We start from the raw sequence: 19354 nt of genomic DNA on the forward strand, positions 1-19354 counted from the left end.
CAGTCATCCTCCTTTTCTTGTGAGTCGGTCCTCTAGCCAGGTCACATTTTAGTCCCACCTCTCCCCAGGTAAACAAAGAATCCAACAAGTAACAGCCCAATGTCCTCTCAAAAAGGTCTTTGGCTCCAATTCTGGTATCTATAGTCCACACACCCTTCTTTCACAACTTTCAGTTGTCCTTGTACACTTCTCAGGGGCTTCATGCTACCATCCCAAGTGGCTGATAGGAGAACCCAGGCCTTCCCACTACACTGAGTTCCAGATCAGAAAATCTATACCCAGACTCCAAGGTCTGTTCTGTACTATTCCTTGCTGCTGCTTCCCTGGATTTCATCCTACTGTAGCCTCTCTTTTCAAGCCTTCTCCCTACAGCTTCTCTAGCTTGTCCCTCCTTTCAAGGCCAGAACTTACAGGGCTCTCCTCTAGAATCTCCCAACAAAGCGTACTAACTCAAACCAACTTCTGCCTGCCTCAGACTTGACTTTCACCCCTCTTACATTTCCATTACTCAGCTCCTCAGCTGAACACCTCCTAGGGCTCTTTCTCTAGAAGTCCCAAACCTATCCTTTTATCATGACTCATCATTACAGCCTGCTCCATTCCCAGCAGCTGCTCTGAGTGTCTCCTGGCCTCCTGCCAGACTTCTCTACTTAGGAAAGGATCTCAGGGCCACCTCTCCTGTTGGGCTTCCTCCTTGACTTGACCCTATCCTCTCCAGTCCAGTCCCAGAGAGTGACTTCAGAGTTCTTCACTCTCTCCAGGTAGCCCCCCTTCAAAACTGTACATGCCTTCCTTATAGTCACCACACAGATCCTTCTCCAGCAGGCTTCATTTTTAATTAAATCTGGCCTACCATCTAGGTGCAGAAAGATACCATAATTGGCCTTTCTGGCCTAAATTGACCCTTTCATTGCCTTTGTGGACTACACACCCCACTAAAATGTCCCTAGACACTGAAAGTCCTTTTTAAGCCCATGTCATGCTCCCTTAAATTGGTTCATGGTGCATCCTCTGCTGATGAATCTCCCTTCCTTTGTGGAGAATGGGGGTTCCAGCTTGTGAGCAGTTCTGCTTAAAATCCTTAATTCTCTACATCATGATGGAAAAGAAGTTAGTTGCTAGTTAGTGCAATATGTGTGTATCTTCTTCTATGGGATAAATGAAGGTAGACAATCAACTTAAATGACACCTGATGCCTGGCAGATAATTTAAGATTATTATTACGATGCTGAGCCAAATGTACATTGGCTGATCTGGAGGGGAAATATTCTGCATCTTGTTCCTTAATTTCACTGGGACTTCACATCAATGTAAGGGTCTGTGACTCCTTTTGCAGCACAGAGTCTTTATAAAGCTCTCCTCATGCTTAGTCCTTGACCCCACACACATGTTTGGAGTGCAACACAGGTAAATATTACAATAATGAACAGTCAAATCATGAATCAGGCAATATAAAATACAAATAAATTGCTATGAAGCCAAAACAAAGCAGCATTACTATATTCTGTCTCCTCTCTCTTTCCTGCTTCCCTTTCCCAGTGGCATTTGGAATCTCCATCTTCATCTGGAATCTCTCCAGTGGCTCTTACGGTCTTTGTCTTTGTCAGTAGCATGTGTGAAAAGACTAAATAGTGCTTGTGCTACAGACTAAACTACATGTAACAAATGCTCATTTCATATCTTATTAGAACAATACAGGAACAAGAAGTTGTGCCAAATAAGAGGAAGAAAGAATATAAACCGCCAAATATTTTGGCATCTGAACCTAAACATTAACCCAACAATCTGGTTTAGGTTGTTAGAAGGGGGACTTCTTTGTTGTTGTTGCTGCTGCATTTTTCTATAGCAGTGCACATCTTTTCACCCTCTATTGTTGAGAGCAGATTATGAACACCTGTCTGATTGAAGAGTATGGAATGCTCTGTTTATATTGTATTTCAAAGAAAGAGGAAAGGATTAAGAAAGGGCTGTGATTTAATATAACCTCAAACTCTATCAGTCAACATTATTCACTTTTAACATGACAAACCAAAGGCAACAAAAGCCTTTACAATTGGTATGATTTAATTAATCTCTGTTTCTTGTAAAAATATCTATTGCAAGAACTTTTCTGAAAAGCCGAGTTTATGAATAAAAGGAAATCCAGACAGTTCCTTAGGCTACAGCACTGTCAAAAATAGAGAAAGAGATTGAAGAGATGTTACGTTTACAAAATGGAAAATTCTCTTCTACCTCCAAAAATAATCATAATTTGTAGGTTTACTATTGTAAGTTTAAACATACTATGAGGATGAGGAACTCTGAGGATCATATTTTAAAAATCCTCCGTGCATGCAATTACTGAACATGGGCATACAAATAAGGCAATTGAACATAATGTTAGATGATAACATAAATATCTGTATGTATAAATTATTACCTCATTTGGGTATGTGAGTACACATATTTTGCACCTGCAAATAGAGATCCATTGTTGCCTCTCTGCTCAGCAGCAGCAGATGTCTGTGCCCTTGCTGTTTGGCTTCCCAGTGAGAAGAAATCAATAATGCAGAGTCTGGGTATATTCTTAGACTAATGTGTTTTATTTGCACACATAAGCCAGTCCTGGAACAGAGATGGCCACACAGTCAAACATCATGCAGGCAAAATTAAGTGTTCTTTGATAAGCTAATTAACTTGAATGGTCCATTCAAGATGTGCAGGCTAAATCTCTTGTGGTTGTTACCACAGGAGCAAACATATTTGAAATACAGGTATAGAGCCATAACGTAAAATACTAAAATGATACATTAATACAAATAGAATAATCATATTCACCAAATCATAACCTTTCCATAGACACCTTACTTGACATACTTTGTACAAGATTTGTTGCAGTTATATAACAGTGGTAGCAACAACAATCTACGTGGTCATATTTTAATCAGATAATGTCAGAACACCTAAAACAAGTTCCAGTCTGCAAATCTCCATAAAAAACAGCTTTCAGTATTCTACTGCCAGACATACAGACCACAATTTTCAATCATCTTAGCTGCGCTCTCATTATGAAAGCTTCTGTGGTATTGCATCACTCCAGGACATTGGTGTTTGGAAAAAAATCTTGCCATTTAACTCCCATTATCCACCATTGACATCATAGGTGGAATTGGTCCAAGCGTCTTTTGTGGCATTGATAAACAGTTCATGTATTGAAGCCATAGAAGTGTAGTGATGACGACAGCAAGGTAAACATCAATTTTTGTTACCAGTTTGACACCATGTTCATTCCAGAGACACTTACATTTACCCAAAGGCATAACTGGCTGCACCAATGTGCTTGATAATGTCATTGTCAGTCATTGCATCTTGTGAAACAACACTGCCTCAGTAGCAAAATTTGTCAGTGACATTGAGTGGTATGGACACAACTGAAGTAGCTGCAGTGCTTCCCGGTCGAGGCTGGACCATGAATTCTGTATTCTTTAGGATGCTTGTTAAGCCAAAATGTTTTGCTGCACATGCAAAGTAGTCAGTGAATTGAGTGTTCCCGGGTTTATGCGCCAATAAAGCACAATTAACAAACAGTAATTTCTGAATAATTGTCCTCATAACTTTTGCCTTCGCATGCAAGTGATGCAGATTCAAGACACATCCATCCATACAATACTGACACAATCAATGTCTCTGAATGCATCTATTAGAACAGCTGCAAATATGATGTTAAATAATGTTGGAGCAAGAACCCAGCCTTGTTTTACTCCATTAGTGACAAAAAAAGGAGCTGAGAAAAAGCGTTGGTCAAGGATATGAACCTGCATTCCTGCATGAAAAGATTAATAATGGTGACAAACTTATCAGGGCAACCAAACTTGTGGAGGACTATCCACAGGCCATCTCAATTTAGAGACAAAGGCCTTACTAAGATGGACAAAAACTCTCCTCACAAATTTCTCCTAAGTTTGCCAGAATGCATTTCATGTCTGAAACACCATTTCCATAATGGAAGTGGCATTTGTGTTTCAGGCAGCGTTGTCTCTAGCATATCAACCTGTTAGCCAGTTTAGCATGACTTGGGTGAGTATCTTTCCTGCAGTAGCAAGGAGTCATATGGCACAATGGTTATCACAGGAAACATGATTGCCTTTCCTTTTGTCAAGGTGAATAAAGTTGTGGCTGTGACATTCTATACCTTGGGGGAGCATGCTGTAACTCCCATATTCCTCATTTTCATATAACCATGATCTTACGTATAAAGCATGCCTTGTAAGATGTTAGGGGAAAGGTTATGATCTGCTGAAAGTCATTTCTCTATCCATATATGTATATCATTAATGCATACGAAGTTATGAGAATTGTGTAGTATGGTTGTCACTAAAACATGCTGTAAATTGGAGGAATCAGCCAGATTTTAGCTCCCCAGAGGCAACAGCAAGGAAAGAAACCAACGCCCAGGTGTGGTATCAAACAACCCATCAACAGCCATTGTCTAGCAAGGGAGCTACAATGCAATGACTCACCTGCATGAGACCACACCAGAGGAATTGCTCAACCTTGCTTGGAGAGACTCAGTAATGCTCACCTGACTCTGAAGGGGAGGTGGGGCATGATAAAAGGGAGAGACGTTTGCCATGCTCTCGCTCTCTCTTCCACCTACATCTACAGACCATACACCAAGCAACTGAAGTGCTAATCAAAGGGGAGAGCCTGGCTAAGGAGCAACCATACAGCCTGTGGTGAGAATCATCTAAGTTTGTAAGGACATTGAAAGCGTTAAGATCAGTTTAGAATGTGTTTTGCTTTTATTTCATTTGACCAAATCTGACTTGTTAGGCTTTGATTTATAATCACTTAAAATCTATCTTTATAGTTAATAAATCTGTTTGTTTATTCTACCTGAAGCAGTGTGTTTGGTTTGAAGCATGTCGGAGAGTCCCCTTAGGATAACAAGCCTGGTATATATCAATTTCTTTGTTAAATTGACGAACTCAGATAAGCTTGCAGCGTCCAGCGGGCATAACTGGACACTGCAAAATGGAGGTTCCTAGGGTTGAGTCTGGGCAGGAGATACTGGCTAGTGTCATTCGGTTGCAAGTAGCTAGCAGCAGCTTACATACCAGAGGCTGTGTATGAACAGCCCAGAAGTGGGGGTTCTCACAGCTAAGCAGGGTAAGGCTGGCTCCCAGAGTCAAGGACTGGAGTGACCTAGCAGATCACTAGTCCAGAGAACACCAATGGAGAACATCACAGTGGCACAGTCTTGTGTTCCCAAAATGTTAAGTAGAGGCCAGTAAGCTTTCTGATTAGCTCATGGCCCCCACATTTGAAGATCTCCACGGGAATACCATCTGGACCTGCTGCTTTGCTGTGTGACATTTGCTTAACAGCTTTCCATACTTTGGATATGTTTGACACAATAGAGAGTTGATTTTGAATTGGAAGTTGTTCAAGATCAAGTGCTGATGTGGTGGACAGGCCGTTCAGAACCTGATAAAAGTGTTCAGCCATCTTTTCAGAATTTGTCCATAATCGGTCACAAGCAGTGACTCATCTACATTCCAAATAGGGATGATACCATTAGATTGCAGGACCATACACAATCTTCAACTCACCAAAAAAATACTGGAGTCTTTTTGGCCTACTGCTGATTGAAGCTGCTCAGCTTTCATTTTCCATCAGTTATCCTTCATGTGGCAAAGTTTAGCTTGCACATTACACTTTATATGTGAATAAGCCATCTTTTTAATAAGTGAGTTTTTATCGCTTATCCATAATGTGTGAAGAGAATGCGTGGATGTTAGGAGTTCCTTTATCTCAGTGTCATTTTTGTCAAACCAGTCCTGATACTTCCTCTTTACAAAGCCAAGGACTTCTTTAGATGCAATGAACATGATTTCCTTAAAAGATGACCAGGCAGAGTCAGTGTTTATTCTCTCTGATTGAGAATGGGCATTGAGAATTTCAATTTCTTTAACAAGCCTTGCACATGTGAGTTCAGATTTCTGCCTGTGCACACTGAGCTTGGTATTCAAGATTGGGGACATCTACACTGTTTTAATTGAAAGATCAGTGTAATTTTACATCTCACTAGCCAATGATCAGACCACATGCATTCTTCCTGCAAGGCACGTGTGATTGTTGCTATCCCGACGGTCACATTGGCATCCAATGACATGGTCAATTAAATACCAATGACCAGAGCAGGGATGCATCCATGTTTTGAGCTTTGTGCTGGTTGAAATAGTGTCTGTGATGACTACCTGGTTCTCCATGCACTATGTGAGGAGTTGTGTGCTATTTGATTTCTCTTTCCCCACACCATGTTTACCAATTACTTTAGGCAAAGCTTTGTCATTGCAACTAACTCTGGTGTTAAAGTCACCTAGGATGTTTAATTTGTCATGCTGATAAGCTACTTTTATGGTGTTGTCGAAGTCCTTATAGAAATTTTCTTTGGCATTGTCAGAACATGAAATTGTGGATGCATACGCTCTAATGACTGTTACATGACATGCAGATGTCAAGTTGAGGTGAAGAACAATCAGGCAATCATTTATTCCTTTTGATATACAACCAAGTGTGCATGCAATAGATGTCCGAATAGCAAAGCCCACCCCAGTTAAACACACTCTCTTCTGCAGACTTGCCTATCCAATAGAATGTGTATCCAGTCCCAATCTCTGCAACAGCCTTTCTTTCTCTTTGGACATCTTGAGAAGGAATAAAAAAACATATCTTGCTATTTGAGCACTGTTTATTATTTTAATGAGTTTATATATATATATAAATCCAGAAACCAGAACGTCCATTGTCCTTTTATTCTATATAGAATTTGTGGTGTTTTTGTCTACCTTATGAATAGGTATTGTATACCATTTTCTTTGTACTTTAATTACTGGTATAGCATTTCATATTTATTTCTCCACAACTGCATATTTTAATACATTCCTCTATTTACTATTCCCCAAAAAATCAGTTTGAAAAAAGCCAAGTACGATTAATCTCTTATTCTTAAATTCTCTAATCTTCTTTTTCTTCTTCTCCCAGTCTTAATCCCATCTATGTAAGGTTGGATCTTTGAATCCTTCTTCATTCCAACTTAATTTTTTCTAATAAAAAATTCAGAGCATCCTTCATTAAATTCTGTCTGTAGACACAGGTCTCTCCACTTCTCAGTGTGGCTTTTTTACCTTAATTTGATGAGCACCTGTAGCTTTTGATGACTTTTTTAAAATGGCAGGTCCTAAGCGACTCTTTAAAAAGGCACTAGGATTCTCATGTTGGGCACCCAAAAACTGAGGTATCCAAAATTAGAAGTCACTTTTGAAAAGTTGAGCCTCTATGCCTCAGTTTCACCATTTGTAAAACCCACAAGTATTTTGACAGTTAATTATCTACTGCACAAGGGTTTTGTGAGACTTAATTCATTATTGTATCAGGAGCTCAGATTCTACAGTGATAGAAATGCCTTTAAATGGACAAGAAGGGCATCAAAGGGAGAAAAAGTGAAGATGTGATTTAAAGTAGCTTTCTTTCCTCTGTAACAAAGCAAACAACTCTCCTCATCCTCCACCATCGAGTAAACATAAAATATTGTTTAATAACAAGAATTGGCTGTTGCTTTGGAGAGGATCTATGAGTTGAAACTATTCAAGAAGGTTCCCCCTCTTCACATATACTTTTCTTCTTTTCTTTACATGGACAGATAAGTGCTTCATAGTATTATAGCAATAGCTATTTCATTTTTAACTAATATTTTCTTTCTTTCCCACCCCCCATTCTACTCCTAAAATAACATATAGTTCCTGCTATGGGCCTGCTCACTAGAGCCTTGGGCAAAGTCCATAAAGATGTACTATCCCACACAGTGTAACCCAAGCAATCTATCACCTAGAGCACAGGAGTAGGCATTTTAGTTGGAGAGTAGGAGGAGGCCTGTGCGAGCTCCATTCTAATAACCTACAATAATGTTCTGACACTCTCTGGTCTTTGAACTCTGCCCCTGACATAAAGATGAATTCCAATGAATCAGAAGTAGGGGTGGAGGTCATTTCAATTAATATGTGGTTTCCAGAAGAAATCTGCAGGCAACACAGAATTTTTAGCTAATTGTTTTTGACTTACCTAGAGTCGACAATGTAAGCAAGTGCAGCCAGATTCATAACGGGAACTATTAACTCTACAGCACATTTTGTAAAAGCATCATACACCAAATTATATTAGTCTCTCACAGAACTTAACCAAAAGACTGAAGACTACACTTAATTTGAACGTAGTACACTGGTTTTGTTACTCCTTTTGCCCTTGTTTACTGGGGAGACATAATCGCATACCAATTCATGATGAAGCAGAAAGGAAAAGGAAAGATTGTATCATGGGAAAAAACATATGTCCACAGTGGAAAATTAGTTGAATAAACTTTACTTCAGATAAGCTAGAAACTATCCCTCAAAAAAGCTGGAACTTTAGTAGCTAACAGAACCTGATACAAATTTGAGTGATTCTAATCTGGTTTTAGATGGTACTAAATAAGAGTTTGTAAAGTATTTTGCAAATATTTAAATAACCTGCTTAGCAACAGAAACCCTCCTTTTGGAGCTTTCCGCTACTCATTTTCAGTGAAAGATGGAAGCAAAATTAAACGGAAGAGCATACGTTATTAACAACCAAATATAGGATGAGGATGGAACTTTGAAAGACATAGAAACAAATAAAAACTATTTTATTTTAAAGTTAGTTTTCCCTATTCTGACTTCTTTGCTTAAACTGTAAGCATTAGTAGGGTGGCTGCATAATAAGATGACCTATTATTATATCTACTGCAGTAATAGCTAAGTACTTCAGTTAGAAATAAGGAACTTATTGTACCAGGCATGGTACAAACAAATAATACCAATAGCATATATGCCATTCCTTATGGGATTCTATCCTGTATCCTTTTATGGCTCCACGTGTATCTGACTTTGGCCACAATCCTGCAAGACTTACATATGTGCTTAAATGTATGCAATCTGTGAAGTTGGAGCCTTTGTACTGTATGCACTCATGCAGCAGAATTTTACCACTGACAAAGTGGCTTCAAGAAAAGGGGGGGAGGGGAATGAGTGACAGGTGGATAAAAAGGAAGAGGAGACAGATTTATACGTGGGTCTATTGCTTCAGCACTGGTTTAAAACTGCCTTTGGCAGTTTCAGTTTATGCCAGTCATTGTAAATTGTGTGATTGCTTGAAAAAGAATATAAGGAACTGTCTCATGAGTAGCTATGGGCAAACCTCAAACAGGCAGAGATTTGGTCTGCAAAAATAGGCTAGCAATTTTGTGAGAATAGACTTTCACATGAGATTTTTAATAATCCCTACTTCAATCTGGGCCAGAATTAGTGCAAAAACAGACCCTTTCATTATATTTTGGCCCTTTGGACACAACCAGGAAGTGAAGAGATGCATGAAAATAAAAACTATTTTTTATAACTTAAAAAAAGTTCACTTCTCTTTTGGTTTGAGTTTTGGGCAAAGGTTCAGATCACCTCTTATTTTATCTGAGCTGGTTCTCCAATTCCTCCTAAAGAGGCCAAGTTTCTGATAGTTTTGTTCAACCTCTGCCCTTTCTTCCTGCCTCCTCTCTGTGATTCACACATAGCCTCTGAATCTATTTATACAGCTCTCATTTCCTGATAGGAAAATACTGCATATTCATATATGGAGTCAGTTAATGCAGCTCCTTCACTTATACTAATATTCCTCTCATTCATACATACATGCTCGCAGAGCCTACAACTAGCAGGTGAACTGACCACTCAGCTTTTCATTTAGTTTCCTTTTTAAATTATACACAGCACCACATTCCTCTGACATGAACAATCAGGACACATCATGCCTATACGTTTACTTTTTTGTTTTACTTAAACTCCTAATGCCTTGCTTGGGTACATCTCAGGATCAGGGAAAGGAAGTGGAAAAGAGAGCCTTTTCCTGCTGGAGCTTTCTTCCAAAGGTTTTTAAAATATCTTTTTGGTGTGAAATAAAAAGATGTTATTGCAAAAGTGGTGGGAAGTGAAGAGGGATTTTAATTTACTTTCATGTTGTTTCCCCACTAAGTTCAACCTAAGGTGAAACATCATGTTTATATCAAATGTTGCTTCAAGCAAAACAATAGAGGAGCTCTAAAATTAATGTAGGTGTCCAGTCAAAGGCCATACATGGCCATTAATGGCAGTGCCAGCTTGAGATAATGCATGAAAAATTTAACAGTAATTGTTGTGTTCTGATCTCCCTCCTATTTTCTTGCTTTACTTTTTTTCTACAGCATCTGCTGCACATTCACAACCTGTTCTTTCTACAGGTTTACTCCAGAGTAAGGTACTGGATCTGGATCATTATGACTAATGAAACTGCTGAGAAGGTGTTGGTGGTGGGTGGCTTTTTTATTTTTTTTCTAAAATGTAATGCCACTGTAGGACTTTCACCACGCATTAGACTGTGTAACAAGGGCTTCTGTTTGCCCAAGGCACAACTTTGATTCAGCACCTCCCCACTTTGAGCCCCCAGTTCACTATACTACTGCGAGATGAGCGGACTGTTATAATTCAATACTATTGAGAGACTGATGCCGCCCCTCCCCCTGTTATAGCCCTGATAGTGTAAAATTACAGCAAGTGTTTTGTTAACATCTATCAGCTTGCTCAAAATACAAAGGGTCCCTGAACTCATTTATAGCATAAAAACAAATTAGAACAGTCTTAAGGCACTGAGTTCTGAGTTACAATAAACTACTGTTCATGCTGTTCTCCACTGTAAATTTGCAACCCACATATTATGGTTTAAGATTCAAACCTCTGGACACAATTACGGTTGACCAGTAGGCTTTTTATCTGACAAATGACTTAGCTGACTTAGAAATCAGATCATATAGCCTCCAGAGGACAACATGCTGCTATCCATGAACTTTCAGCTCTTGGATATTTCACATACAGTTTTTACAAAAGAAACACCTAAGGTGTATCAATGCTTCTTGTAATGAAATCTTTCATAACAGCAAAAAAATATATAACTCTTTCCATTCTGGATACAGTTGTAGGTAAGAGCACATTTAATTTCAAGTCAATAGGTTTGCAGCACATCAGCACTTAAGGGATTGAAGACCAGACTAGTTTTGCTTCCTTAAATGTATTGTTATTGTTATCAACTAATGCAGTCTCGCAATAAGTTTTCAATAAATCTAAGATTAACTATTTTTCTCACCTATAAATAAAATATAATCATCTTAAAAATCAATGAAGGAAAAACCATCAGATCCATTAACCTGAGTAAGAATTCCTTCAGGCTAATAATATGAACCACAGTGCACTGGATATTTCATTTTATTGAGCTATATCTCTTTGTATGGCAACCAGCAGCGAAAAAAAATCAAATCTAAAATCAAAGACTAAGGTTTTTTGTTCTGGAAACCAGCGAGGCAGGGACTGAATATTCTTTTATGCCTGGGGTTAATTTTCTTTTCACCTTAATTTGCAATCAGACACAATAAAAAAGAGACATTGCCTCTGGAAGGAAGCAGCATTATTATCATCTCAACTATATTCTGCACTTACCACTTCCAAATGCTTCACTTTTAAAGTCACCAACCCAACCTTGTACCATTATAAACACCTTGACTTGCCTTTGCTGGCTGTCAACCACTACCATCTGCTGTTTGGCTTCTCAAAATTAGCAATATATATGGGGCAAAGCTGCAGTCTCTTGATAAACCATGTAGCATATCCATGTAATTTATTTTCCCACAAACTTCACAACACCCAGGAGTGGACATTTCCTTTGTCTTTCTGTGGAGAACACTCATCATAAAACCTGAAATTAACAATAAGGTAATCGCGCAAAGAAAATGTTTTATAGACAACCCATTATTAATTAACAGAAGGGGTGATTAGTTTGCTGCTCTGCTTGAACCTGGTCCAAAGGCATTTCAAGTCTCTGCTCCACAAAAAGAAGTGCATTCAAGCCATAAAACCAGGAAACTGGGACAAACAATTAAGCTTCTCCTCTTCTTCTTTTTTTAAATTATTTTTAAATGATGGGAGTAGTCTCCTTTGTTCCTGCTTTCAGGACATTTTGACAATGTCACTTCCCCTTCAATACCATTATTCTTCTCTTTCACTTAGGCATGGGATTCATTTTATACTCCTTCTCTCTTGTCCCACACATTCAGGCTGTGTCCAAATCTTGCTGCTCCTTCCGCAATAACATTGGATGTTGAACATGGTATGTCATGGTTATCTGCATCAGCTTGATATAATGTATATTACACACACACAAAATACATTAAAGAATATTAAGGTTGCAAAGTAAAGGACTCAAAAGTTAGGAAATACCAGAATTAATTCAACCCAGTTGTGTTTATACATTATGATACAGCCTTTAATTATATGATCACAAACCACATTTTCCACAGGATCCCTACCTAATTGAGTACACAGGGTGGGCGGTGCTCACTTAATCAGCAGCTATTCAATATTTTGTTTTATCCTCATTGTTTAATGTGCGGCCCTAGGCCTTATTTACTGCACGCTATTCAAATGCCGTTCTGAAGATAGAATTATTAGTTTCCTCATGGGCTTTTCTATGACATTCATCACTACAGTATCTGAGTGCTTCACAAATATTAACGTCCAACTCCTTGCCCAGCCACTCTACATCAGCTACCAACCTCAGTCTCCGTCCTTAGCTGCAGTGTCTCTCCCACCTCAACTTTCAGTCCCAGTTTCCCTCTCCCTCCCCAGGTATCCCAAAGTCTTGTTGTCCAAATCTACTGCCCCTGCCTCACACAGCCTCCTTCTCCATGTTGCCTGGGCCCGCCTGGGGAAGGGTAGGGGTCACTGAGCGCACAGGAGAAGACCATCTTCCTGCTCTCAGTTCAGGTGCCTGGACCTGGTCCCAGCTCAGCCCACAACAGCTCAGAATTGCAACCGCAAGGAAAGTTCTGCTCAGCTGTGGGCTGCAGCATGTCCAGTGTGGATGGAATCTTCAGGGAATGTAGCTGCTAAAATCTAATAAATCAAGACCATGTGCAAACTACAATTTATAAGTTGGTCAAATTTCGGTGGACTTTCAAGGGGGTGGCAAAGGTGCATTCCAGATACAAAGAATCTCCACCACCACCAAATGTCAAGTCCCTGCTCCAAAGCATGGGAGTGCTAAATCTTTTCAAAAGAGAGGTCACTGACATTTTTTAAGATGAGCAAAACAATGCATTGTTGCCTAGCCTCATTCTTAGAAGTGGGTGATTTAATTTTATTTCATTTTTGAAAATCAGCCATCTGCAGATATCTAGCATGAAAAATTTCAGCCCAATGGTTAAAGTCTGTCAAAGTTATAAGCAACTGAAGTTTTATAAGGGAAGTATCAGGCAACCTAATAAAAAAAAAAGATACACCAATCTCCTAGAACTGGAAGGGACCTTGCAAGGTCATTGAGTCCAGCCCCCTGCCTTCATTAGCAGGACCAATTTTTACCCCAGATCCCTAAGTGGCCCCCTCAAGGATTAAACTCACAACTCTGGGTTTAGCAGGCCAATGCTCAAACCACTGAGCTATCCCTCCCCCCCATTGACTATTATTATTGCCTTAATAATAGGCAATGCTACCAGCCCCACCCTTAGTAACTGTATGACTTAGGATATGTCTAGTCAGGGTCCCATAAATACTACAATTATAGAGCCAGCACATTTGCCACAGGTCCCATTGCTTGCAGCAGAAGTGTTCTTCAAAATCTCAGGTTTTATTTTTAAAAAATTATGTAGAAAGCAGTTGTCTGAATAGCTTCATCACATCAACCAAATGTAGACCAATACAATGTTGTTCACCCGAGTCTGCAGACAGCTTAAAACCATAGCTCTGGGACTCTGCACACTCCGTCAATACTAGAGCAAGTTAGAATTTTTCAATCAAAAGAATGGTCCTTTCAGGAAATCTGGTTTATTTGAATTATTTTATATCTTCTTTCATATGAAATTTGCCATCAGGAAAAGCTAGACCACTTTTGTTTGGTTTTGAATAAACATTTCAGAATGACAAATTTTGTCTTGATTTACCAAATTGTTTAATTTGCATCAAAAGTTGACATTTTCATTTTGATATTTTCTCATTTATTTTTTTATTTTTATAATTATGATTGTTTTAAGAAATATGTTCTGTGAAAAATGTTGATATTTTGACTTTTTGTCCTTATTACAGATACCAGAATTTTTCGTGGGATGGAAATTCTCTTTTCCAAACCACTCGAACCGACACTGAATTATATTTTTGCTGTTGATTGTTTTAGCAGAAGCATCTCGGGATTTTTCAGTGTATGGAAGACTAGTGGCACTCAAGTGGTGCTAGCCTTCACCCACACTGCAGACTTTTAGCAGCTGACAAATTGTGCTAACTCAAGCTTTAGCCTATATCCTCTAACAGGCCAGCCAACTTGAGTAAAAAGCAATCCTGCATTCCAGGTGAAGTATTTTGCTTGTATGAGACTCCAATTAGGAGCAAGACTCCAGATAAAACTTAAGATAACTCGGCAGTGAAGACAAACCCTCCCAGAGGAACAGTGCCTCCTGGATCAGACTGGAAGAGCATTCTTTGCATAGGTGCAAGGGACATGAATAATATATCATTTAATAAAAATAAAGATGCACATTTGTTAAATAAATATAGGAATAAAATTAATTAATAAATATAGGAATAAAAATAATATCATAACTGTCATCAACCTTTCATATCTGTCATCTATACGCTTGTTACTAAAAGAGGATTTAGCTGATAAAATGCCAATTTACTGTTCTTGTGGCACCCACAGAACAAATCTTTGACAATTTAAGCAAACACATATCAGAGAGCAGAGATGCTACTTCCTTCACTTGCATAGCTCAAAATTCTACCTTTTGGTCTAAAAGCACTAAGGGCTGTTGAACAAATTTTCCTGTGTTTATGGGGATATAAATATGGAATAATTCCAATAAGTCGTGGATCTATTCTGAGCAGAATTTGGCTCTTTGCTTTTGGAGAAGGGCTTCTATTTGCTCTTTCCTGATGCATTTAAATGAGTCATGTTCAACAGTTTCACTATAATCATCCTGGTTTTGGTTTCTCTCCTCTCCTCTTTTGCCCTCAATGTTTTCTATCCCTCAGTTAATGTAAATCTCATAATTCCCTCTTGTAAGAGCAGTCCTCTATTTTCTTTGATTTGTACTCCGAAATCTGACAAGTCTGTACTATATGAGTTAATCTTTTTTTAAGCAAAGCGTGAACAATTTGAAGTGCTCAGGAGTATTTATTTACCCAAAAAAAGCTCAACTCAGATGTGGTAACATCTGGTTTGCAGTGAAGTCCTGCTGTTTTACCCATTTTTCCAGCAGAGTTGACCAAGTCTGAAAGAGGTTAAATTACTTGCCCAAATATCACATATTAAGTAACTGGATATTCCCAATTAAAAATTCAAATTAGAGCTCCTTCAGGGTTTGAGTTGGTCACTTCAACTACCGGACTATATGGCTTTTCTTTCCCATCAGTGCTTATGTTCAGCTGTTTCTGGATTTACTTCTCTTTTGTTTTCAGGCTTGAAAGATTTTTTTTTCAGGAAGAAGGAGAAGTGGGGAGAAGAAGAGGAAACAAAACTGAAATGCCTGTAAATTATGCTTAGTGGGGGGTCAAAAGTATTTAATATAATAGCAGCATAAACCAATATAATCCTCAGTCACCAAGTACCAGAAAGATATGCCCTCTTTTTTATAATATGAAGCATCTCATAGTTGTTTGTAAGTATGTCTACAATGATCTTGTTTTGTCACAGAAATTGACAAATGCATTCATACACAGCAAAGCCCCCATCCTGAAACTGGATTTGCACAGGCACAAGATTCACCTGCATGTATCTGATTGCAGGACTGGGGCACAAAGCATGGGACCACCAGCTTACTTGCATTTGACTACATGTTTAATTCTTCAAACTGCCGCTGATTTTTTCCCCTTCAAATTAACATTCAACATCCTAAAACAAGATCAACTCCTAGCAAGATTAAGATTAAACTGGGAAATTAAACTGTCAAAATCACTTATAATTATGGGATAATAAGTGAAAGATTCTCAATATTTAAATACTAAAACTGGAATCAGTAAGAACAAATTGTTACATTTCCGTATGTCCTTTGGAGTAAGCATTACCCTCTCTCTTGTCAAAGATATTCAGATATATAACTATACATAATATGAGAGCTGCCCAGTTAAGTCCTGTCCCTCTCAGAAAATGTAGGTCTATGGTACTTAAACTCTACTTGATATACTACTAGACAATATCAAGAAATTTAAATAAAATATCTTCATTACTAAAATACATTCTAGAATTTCAGTTCTCTAAACAGAACGTTCCTTGACTTCCAATACACCATCACATGAAAGGTATAGGGAGGTGTGGTTGGGGAGGGGGTAGGGAAGAAATCTAATAAAAAAGGAGATGTTTTTACATTTAAAGATATGCATATAATTATTTTTTCCTTTGTGTCTATTAAAAAATAAAACCGGCTGAGATATTGACAACATTAGGTCATGTAATATCTATCTCCAAGCTAAATATCTGTACAAATATAAAGTTTCCCTAGTACTCACTATACAAAATATGGCATCAAAATCAGCAACATGCTCATACAAATAGCGAAATTTAAAACAATGACCCATGCCTATCACAATGGGGGTGGAGGATGGACTTTTGATCAGTCTGGCAGAGGACTTGTAACCCTTTTGGTCCTGAAAAGAGTAGGGCTTAGCTCCTCTGGAACTTTGCCCCCCACCCCACCGAGATAAACATGGAGATTGTGCTTGTGTGAAGAGAGGGGGAGAGATTTCTCTGCCTTCCCCCGCTGCTGACCACTGGCCAGGCTATAATGGGGACAGGAAAGCCAACTGGCTCTTGCTGGCCCTCTCCCCTTGCTGTATGAACCTCCCACCTTGTCAATTAAAATAAAAAGTGCATTCTAATGCCTTAAAATCCATCACTGTGTCTCCTTCATTCTCCTACAATTCCTAATCAGAAAGTATTGCTTAATAGCATTATTCCCTTTAAGGGCCTGATCCTGTGCGGGACAGACTGTCCTCAACTCCCATTCAGAGGTTGGCACTACCTTGTTGTGTGACGGACACTTGACAAAATTACTGTACTTAGTGATGGACATTGCGGGAGGGGGGTATGTCATTCAGTCATTCAACGTTTCTTGAAAAATTACCACAGACCTCAAAATTTTTACCAGAGATACTTGTGTCCATGTACGGACACTTGCTGACCCCTGCTCCCATTTAGACCAATGGGAAATGGAGGGAGCTCTCAGCACCTCACAGCTCCGTACCCTAAAATGCCAACATGTAAACTATTAATTTAATTATGATAATTGTGGGGGAGATTTTCAGAATCATAAAGGACAATTAGGGGCTAGATACGGACTAACCACTGAGTGCTAGTTTATGTGCCTAAGTCCAAGTTTAGATCCTCAAGACCCCATCTCAGCTGCTGCCTAACCTTATACCTAAATTTCTGCTGCTGGGCAGAAATACTTGACCAGAAATGGTCAAGACCACTATCTAGACCAGAAATGGTCTAGACAATACTTAGTCCTGCCTTGAGTGCAGGGGACTGGACTTGATGACCTCTTGAGGTCCCTTCCAGTCCTACAAATCTATATGAAAAGCTGCCTAGTCCCGAAGTCACCAAGCAGCTTGGCACCTAAACCATGACAGGAGCCTCAAACTTGCCTATCTCACCTGCAACACCTGGTCTGGAAAAGGCCATTGAGCTACAGCCCAGAGGTTAGAGCAACTGCACCACTCTTAAAGTGGGTGGGCGGGGGGTGTTGTCCAGGCTTGCCAGAGAAAGGCAGCAGTGCTTTATGGTGGGGTGGGAAGAAGGTCAGAAACTGCTGCAAAAAGGTGGGTGGTGGTAAACTTTGCAGCACTGACTCACCCCCTGGGAATGTAAGGGGGAAGTCTTTGAAGGTGCAAGCCCTGGCATTGGAAACCCTGGGTTCAGTCCCCAATAACATTCCAGGGGAATATCAATTAATACATCACCTTTCATACCACAAGTGGCACCATTAACAGTGTAATAGACCAGGTGCCCTGGCTAAACATTTGGGGGTACCCCTCACAGAAGACAAAACAGAGGGCCCTTCCACTAAATTAACCTACCTGGAGATCAAGCGGGACACAAAGGCGGGCATAATATGGCTCCTTCGGGATAAAAGGGTTGCGTTTCTGGTGCCACAACATGGCAGTGATACATGTTATCAATCACCAAACTTTCAGATCTGCAGGGTTATGAAGTTAGTGAAGGCATTTGTGTCACAATGTTTAAGCCTTAACATCTCTTTTCCTTCCAAATACATGCCCACCGTGGATAGATGCCCTGTATAATTTTCAGTTCAACAGATTTCGGGAGCATGCACCAGGAGCTAGCGATGAACCCGAGTAGGTGCCATTGGCGCTATGGAGCCATGGTGTATGTGGTTGGCAGAGGCATGGAGAGCCTTCGCTCTGAGTACACGGCTGAGCTATGAAGAAAGTTGTATTGAGTTCTTCCAATTTCAGGATCTGGAATCCTAGTCAACTATATGGCCTATCGGGAAGAGACAGGTGTTGCAGTATATGGTCATTGGCAACCCAACTGCGAGTGTCCTCGAGGATCCTTGCATAGTACAAGGGACAATCAAGTTCATTCAGGAGGATGGGGGTTCACCTATCAGACTTGGGGGCTGACATGTTTTTGGCTGCTATACAGGAGGCCATTGGAAGATGTCTGGGAACCTGACTGGGTTTGGGGGAGAGGCAGCCAAGCTAATTCCTGGTGCCTCCTTGTGGCGAACGTCCAGTGCAGATACTCCATAGGGAAGGCATCCAATGACCAGATAAATGGCCTGGGAAAGGACTTAAAAAGGAGGTGCTGGTTAAAGGAATGGAACAGTGGGGGGTTTAGAGCTCCATGGTTGGAACGGCCAGGAGCCAACCCCCCTTTCTTATAGCCCACCTTAACCCTCCTACAAGAGGGGGTGGATGATAAGGTCCAAGACATGAGTTGGCTGGGGGACCTGGGTGGAAAATGAAGGGGGGCTGCTGGAAGCCCCAGATAGTTATTTGAATGATCATGGAGTTGCCTTCACTGTACACTTTTACCTGCTGGGGTGTCCCAGACATCTAATAATAAAGTTGCAGCCTGATTAAATCCATATAAAGTGTCTCCCGTCCTTCTTTTGGTATAGCCAGACAATGAATATCAAGTATTTTATAAGAAGTAGAACAACTTCCACAGGAGAGACTGAGAGAAACCTGCTAACCTAGCATAACCTAGCCCAACTGTT

The 19354-nt window shown here is 39.7% G+C and overlaps 1 long non-coding RNA gene across 2 annotated transcripts in view; it reads right to left on the bottom strand.

The window, feature by feature from the left end:
- Positions 1–2425: 2425 nt before the first annotated feature.
- LOC123369820 overlaps positions 2426–19354 on the bottom strand; it is a 134849-nt gene continuing 117920 nt past the window's right edge. For both annotated transcript variants that reach the window (XR_006579144.1, XR_006579143.1), the window contains exon 4: positions 2426–2604. This is a non-coding gene — a long non-coding RNA (uncharacterized LOC123369820). The remainder of the gene's footprint in view (positions 2605–19354) is intronic.

This window comes from Mauremys mutica, chromosome 4 (genome assembly GCF_020497125.1).
Source record: "Mauremys mutica isolate MM-2020 ecotype Southern chromosome 4, ASM2049712v1, whole genome shotgun sequence".
Lineage (NCBI taxonomy): Eukaryota > Metazoa > Chordata > Testudines > Geoemydidae > Mauremys > Mauremys mutica.